This window comes from Schistocerca piceifrons, chromosome 1 (assembly GCF_021461385.2).
Source record: "Schistocerca piceifrons isolate TAMUIC-IGC-003096 chromosome 1, iqSchPice1.1, whole genome shotgun sequence".
NCBI lineage: Eukaryota > Metazoa > Arthropoda > Insecta > Orthoptera > Acrididae > Schistocerca > Schistocerca piceifrons.
In genome coordinates, this window is record NC_060138.1 from 391,247,654 (window position 1) to 391,255,369 (window position 7,716).

The following is a 7,716-nucleotide window of genomic DNA, read 5'->3' on the forward strand; positions in this document are numbered from 1 at the left end:
ACCGTGAATATCAGGAATCAGGTAAAATATCAAATCTCAGACATCGCTGCGGCCGGAAAAAGATCCTGCAAGAACGGGACCAACGACGACTGAAGAGAATCGTTCACGTGGCAGAAATGTAGCCCTTCCCCAAATTCCTCCAGATTTATATAGTGGGCCCTCAAGAAGTGTCAGCGTGCGAACCATTCAACAAAACATCATCAATACGGGCTTTCGGGGCAAAAGGCCCATTCGTCTACCCATGATGACTGCACGACACAAAGCTTTACGCCTCGCCTGGGCCCATCAGTAGCGACATTAGATTGTTGATAGCTGGAAACATCTAGCCTCGTCTGACGAAACTCGTTTCAGATTGTATGGAGCGGTTGGACGTGTACGGGTATGGAGACACCACATGAATCCATGGACCTCGCATGTCAGCAGTAGCATCATTCAATCTGATGGAGGGTCTGTAATGGTGTGGGGAGTATACTGTTGCAGTGTATGGGATCCCTGATACGTATAGATGCGACTCTGACGGGTGACACGTACGTAAGCATTATGTCTGATCACCTGCATCCATTCATGTGCACTATGAATTCCGATTGACTTGAGCAACTCCAGCAGGTCAATATGATACCCCATACGTCCATAATTGCTACAGAGTGGCTCCAGGAACACTCGTTTCAGCTTAAAAATTTCCGCATGCCGTCATCAGACATGAATATTATTGAGAATATCTGGGACCCTTGCAAGGTGCTGTCAAGAAGAGATGTCCATTCTCTCGTACTTTTACGGATTTATCGACAGCCGTGCAGGATTCATGGTGTCAGTTCCCTCCAGCACTACTACAGACATTAGTCGAGTCCATGCCACGTCGTGTTGCGCCACTTGAAAGTCTTCGGGGGGCCCTACACGATATTAGGCAGGTGTACCAATTTATTTGGCTCTTCCGTATATTTTGTTGACGTCACTCTACAGAGGGAGAAATGATCTTCGTAATATAATACGAGGAACCAGAGCTCGTATGGAAAAGTTAAGTAATTTTCCCTTGTGTTTTAATAGAGTGGAACGGTCCAGAAATAGCGTTAAAGTGTTTCGTTGAGCTCTCTACCAGGCACTTCAGTGTGAGCTGCAGAGTAGACATACGAGTACTCACGTAGATCCTAATATTATGATCCAAATATTATCTTGATTGTGAAAGGTAGGGAAGTGAGAACCTGAGAGTTGAAGGGCTGGACCAAGGAAAATTTACGCAAAGGAACAACTTTAAAAAAAGTGCAATACTGCACCAAAAGAATTAAAACTTGCACAAATTTATGATCTTGAGGTCAACAAAAAAGAAAAAAACAAGGAACAAAACATGCTAAAGATACAACGTTTTTTTAAAGCAGGTAAGTATGCCGTGGTCTAGGGGTAGCTTCGTTGACTCATAATCAAAAATCCTTGGTCCCGAGTTCCAGTCCCGGTGCTGCTTAAATTTTGATTAGTAATCAGCGTTGGCGGCCGAAGACTTCCTGCATCAGAATCTCCCTCATTCTCTCAACGGCCTTGTCAAAGAGGGCGGAGGAGCGGACAGAGGTTCACGCCACTCTCTTGTCCAAGGGGTGGGAAAATGTCCCTAAAAGCGGAAGAATCAGCAATGATGAACGGGATGAGGATGCAGAAGGCCATGGAAACCACTGCATTAAAGACACATAACGTGTATCCACAGGACATATGTCCTGTAATTGAAGAAGTGTCATGATGATCTCTCCATCGGCAAAAGATTCCGGAATAGTCCCCCATTCGGATCTCTGGGAAGGGATATCCAAGGGGGAGGTTACCATGAGATAAAGATTGAATAATCAACGGAAGCCTGGAATGTGAGAAGCTAGAACGTGGTAGGGAAACTAGATCTGAAAAGGGAAATGCAAAGTCTCAATCTAGATATAGTAGGGGTCAGTGAAGTTAAATGGAAAGAAGGTAAGGAGTTCTGGTCTGTTGAGTATAGCGTAATAGCAACAGCAGCAGAAAATGATTTAACGCGAGTAGGATTCGTTACGAATAGGAAAGTAGGTCAGAGACTGTTATTGTGAACAGTTCAGTGATAGGGTTGTTCTTATCAGAATCGACAGCAAACCAACACCGACAACGATATTTCAGGTATACAAGCCGACGTCGCAAGCTGAAGATGAAGAGGTAGAGAAATTGTATGAGGATATTGAAAGGGTAATACAGTACGTAAAGAGGGATGAAAATCTAACAGTCATGGGGGACTGAAATGCAGTTGTTGGGGAAGGAGTAGAAGAAAAATGTTACAGGAGAATATGAGTTTGGGACAAGGAATGAGAGAGGAGAAAGACTAATTGAGTTCCGTAACACGTTTCAGTTACAGTATTTTAAACATAGCTGCGCTACAGCAATGGTTCCACGTAAATCAGACTAAGAACAGCCGACCAATTGCAAAGGATAAAGTAATCTTTACCTAGGTTTCAATAGATATAAATCTATCTTCTTCAGAAGACACAATATTATAACAACATGAAGTGATATGTCCTTATCGTTTAGGCAGACATCTGCATAGTTACATTAATCAGGGCTATATTTTATATGATTAATGTAACTATGCAGATGTCTACCTAAACGATAAGGACATATCACTTCATGTTGTTATAATATTGTGTCTTCTGAAGAAGATAGATTTATATCTATTGAAACCTAGGTAAAGATTACTTTATCCTTTGCAATTGGTCGGCTGTTCTTAGTCTGATTTACGTTTCAGTTAGTAACAGCGAATACTATGTTCCAGAATCACATGAGGAGGAGGTATACTTGGAAAAGGCCGTGTTATACTGGAAGATTTCTGTTAGATTACATCGTGGTCAGAGATTCCGAAATCAGATTGTAAGATGTACCCAGGAGCAGATATAGACTCAGATCACACTATAGTAGTGATGAAGAGTAGGCCGAAGTTTAAAACGTTAGTCAGGAAGAATCAACACGCAAAGAAGTGGGATGCGAATGTTCTAAGGAATCACGAGATACGGTTGAAGTTCTCTAACGCTATAGATACAGCAATAAGGAATAGCGCAGTAGGCACTACAGTTAACGAGGAATGGACAACTCTAAAATGGGCCATCAAAAAATTTGGGAAGAAAAACACAGGTACAATTACGGTAACTGCGAAGAAAGCATTGGTAACAGAAGAAAAACCATGGGTAACCAGGGGTAACAAAAGAAATACTTCTTTAATTGATCGACGAAAGGAGGTAGTACAAAAATGTTCCGGGAAACTCAAGAATACCGAAATACATGTCGCTGAGGAATGAAGTATATAGGAAGCGCAGGGAAGCTATGACGAAATGGCTGCAAGAGAAATGCGAAGACATCGAAAAAGAAATTATTGTCGGAAGAAGGGACTCAGCATACAGGAAAGTCGAAACAACATTCGGTGATATTAAAAGCAAGGGTGATAACATTAAGCGTGCAACGGGAATTCCATTAATAAATGCAGAGGAGAGAGCTGATATGTGGAAAGGATACTTTGGAAGACTCTATGAGGGGGAAGATTTGTCTGATGTGATAGAAGACGAAACAGAAGTCGATTTAGAAGAGATAGGGGATCCAGTATTAGAATCAGAATTTAAAAGAGCTTTGGAGGACTTAAGATCAAATAAGGCAGAAGGGATAAATAACACTGCATCAAAATTTCTAAAATCATTGGGGGAGGGGGGAGTGTTAACAAATCGACTATTAACGTTGCTCTGTAGAAAGTATGACTGTGGCAAAATAGCATCTGACTTTCAGAAACGCATCATCCACACAATTCCGAAGACGGCAAGAGCTGACAAGTGCGAGAATTATCGCACAATCAGCTTAACAGCTTATGCATCCAAGTTGCTTACAAGAAAAATATACAAAAGAATGGAAAGGAAAACTGAGGATGCGCTAGATGACGATCAATTTGGCTTTAGGAAAGGTAAAAGTACGAGAGAGGCAATTCTGATGTTGCGTTAATAATGGAAGCAAGACTAAAGAAAAATCAAGACACGTTCATAGCATTGGTCGCCTGGAAAAAGAGTGCGACAGTGTAAAATTGTGCAAGTTGTTGGAAATTCTGAAAAAAGTAGGGGTGAGCTATAGGGAGAGACGGGTCATATACAATATGTACAACAGCCAAGATACTATAATAAGAGTGGACGACCAAGAACGAAGTGCTCATGTTAAAAAGGATGTAGGCCTAAGACAAGTATGTAGCCTTTCGCCCTCTACTATTCAATATGTACATCGAAGGAGCAATGATGAAAATAAAAAGAAAGGTTCAGAAGTGGAATTAAAATTTAAGGTGGAAGGATATCAATGATACGATTCGCTGATGACATTGCTATCTAGAGATAAAAAGGGAAGAAGAATTACACGTTCAGCTGAACGGAATGAACAGTGTAATGATTGCACTCTACGGACTTAGAATAAATCGAAGAAATGCGAAGGTAATGAGAAGTAGTAGAAATGAGAACAGCGAGAAACTTAACATCAGGATTGATGGTCACGAAGTAGTTGAAGTTAAGGAATTCAGCTACTTAGGCAGCAAAATAACCTGCCGGCCGGTGCGGCGCTTCAGTCTGAAACCACGCGACCGCTGCGGCCGCAGGTTCGAATCGTGCCTCGGGCATGGATGTCTGTGATGTCCTTAGGTTAGTTAGGTTTAAGTGGTTCTAAGTTCTAGGGGACTGATGAGCTCCAATGTTAAGTCCCATAGTGCTCAGAGCCATTTGAACCATTTCAACCATTTGTAGCAAAATAACCAATGGTGGACAGAGCAAGGAGGACATGAAAAGCACACTAGCAATGGCAAAAAGGGCATTTCTGGCCAAGAGAAGTCTACTAGTATCAAATATCGGCCTTAATTTGAGGAAGAAATTTGTGAGAATGTACGTCTGGAGCACAGCATTGTCTGGTAGTGAAACATGGACTGCGGGAAAACCGGAACAGAAGAGAATCGAAGCATTTGAGATGTGCTGCTACAGACTAATGTTGAAAATTAGGTGGTCTGATAAGGTAAGGAATGAGGAGGTTCTGACGGAGAGGAAAGGAACATATGGAAAACCCTTATAAGGAGAAGGGACAGGACACCTGTTAAGACATGAGGGAATGACTTCCATGCTATTAGAAGGAGCTGCAGAGGGCAAAAACTGTAGAGGAAGGCAGAGATTGAAATACATCCAGCAAATAATTGAGGTCGTAGATGGCAAGAGCTACTCTGAGATGAGGAGGTTAGTATAGGAGAGGAATTCCTGTCGGGCCGCATGAAACAGAAAGGAATAGGTGCAATCAGGAGCCAGCCTCTATTAGCAAGGCTGGACACGCACTTCCCCTGGCAGACTTGAGAATTTCACACACTAAACAGGCAGTACATGGGACCTACACAACAAGATATTTCCAGGGAGACGTATACAAAATCGTGCCAGATGTTTGGTTAAGGTAGGCACAGGACCTGACCTGTAATTGAAACTTCCTGGCCGATTAAAACTGTGTGCCGGACCGAGACTCGAATTCGGGACCTTTGCCTTTCGCGGACTTCGCGGACAAGTGCTCTCAACTGAGCTACCCAAATACGACTCACGCTCCGTCCTCACAGTTTTACTTCTGCCAGTACCTCGTCTCCTACCTTCCCAACTTTACAGAAGCTCTCCTATGAACCTTGCAGAACTAGCACTCTTGAAAGAAAGGATATTGCGGAGACATGGCTTAGCCACAGTCTGTGGGATGTTTCCAGAATGAGATTTGCACTCTGCAGCGGAGTGTGCGCTTATATGAAACTTCCTGGCAGAGTAAAACTGTGTGCCGGACAGAGAATCGAACTCGGGCCCTTTGCCTTTCGCGGGCAAGTGCTCTACCAACTGAGGTACCCTAGCACGACTCACGCCCCGTTCTCACAGCTCTCCTGCGAACCGACAGCTTCTGTAAAGTTTGGAAGGTAGGACACGAGGTACTGGCAGAAGTAAAATTGTGAGGATGGGGCGTGAGTCGTGCTTGGGTAGCTCGGATGGTAGAGCATTTGCCCGCGAAAGGCAAAGGTCCCAATTTCTAATCTCGATCCAGCACACAGTTTTAATCTGCCAGGAAGTTTCATATCAGCGCACACTCCGCTGGAGAGTGGAAATCTCATTCTGACCTGTAATTATTTGGATACACTCCGCTGTGGGGCTAGTATGAACAATACGGCGCGTCGCGGCGACTTAGCGGGCACAGTTTTTAAGGCCACCTGTAGCACGAAAACTCTGAAACGGTCATCCCTCAGGTCAGAAGGGCATTGGGTGTCAAGGTTTGAGAGGTGAGGCGGGGACGTTACAGACGCGAAGGCAAGTCTCCGTGCACTGGTGAGTGTTTCAGTCTTACGCCCGGAAGAATGTCAGTGAAACAGCAATATCTGTAATAACATTTCATTAATGCGATTTGCTACAATTAATGTTGTCTTCTCCAGAGCGTAGAACACGGGCCGGGCTGCTCGTCATGCGTCGGCGAGGAATGCTTGACACAGACTCCTGTAGCTCATCCAGCATGCGGAATGTCAGGCATACCGTCTCACAACGTGGCGGTACGGAGTGCGGTAGTGGGGAGCAGCGTGGCGACCCGCGGATGTGTCTCTGTGCATACTGTGGGCCTCGGCGCTCTCGAAGAAGGACGCACGCTTGGACGTGAACCAGCAGCATCTTCCGGATGGTGGTTGTCTGAAAGGGGAATACCAGGGCTCCCTCATCTCTCTCTCTCTCTCTCTCTCTGTCTCTCGCTCTCCCCCCCCCCCCCCCCAACACACACACACACACACACACACACACAGATGATAGAGGTCATGGGAGGGCGATATGCACATAACAGACGGCGGCAGTATCACACAAGGTATAAAAGAGCAGTGCAGTGGCGGAGCTCTCATTTGCAGTCAGGTGATTCATGTGAAATAGTTTGAGACGTGATTCTGGTCAGAAGACGGTGTCTAACAGACTATGAACGTGGTATGGTAGTCGCAACTAGAAGCTTGGGATATTCCATTTGGGAAATCGTTCAGGCATTACATCTCGCCATGTACATAGCAATGGCTGAAACCCTTCACTTAATGGCTGAGAGCAGAGGCGTTTGCATGTCAGTGCTAAGAGACAAGCAACACTGTATGAAATAACTGCAGATATCAATGTGGAACGTACGACGAATGTATCAGTTAGGAGAGTGCGGCGAAATGTGGGGTTGATTGGCTATGGCAGCAGAGGACTGATGCACAGTGGAGCCAAATTCCAAAAAGTTGGCCAAAAGTCGAAAACGTTATAAATTCAGCTGAAAGTCAGTATTTGGGGGTTTTCGGGGTTTCTGATTATGAATCCGAAGTCAAAATATGAAACAAAAGCAAAATGACTGATTTAACATTAATAACTTTTATAGAGAAAATACAAAAACAATCCATATGTTGTATAATACAATAAAACATACAATTGGTTGATCCAAAGTGCATAGATCGTCATACGAAGAATGAGTTGATTCACAACCAGTTAATTCAACTGTTGAATCGCTAGAGATTACTGTACTTGGTGGTATACATGGGGCAACTAACAATGAAACTGCTTCTGGAACCAACAGTTCGAGATTTTTCGGGATAATTCAGGGAGACTTGAAATGAAGGGGTCGAATATTAATAATAAGCGTAAAAAATGTCTTCCAATTTTTTTGGCTCGAGAACACTTTCTTGCAAAATCTTCACGAAAC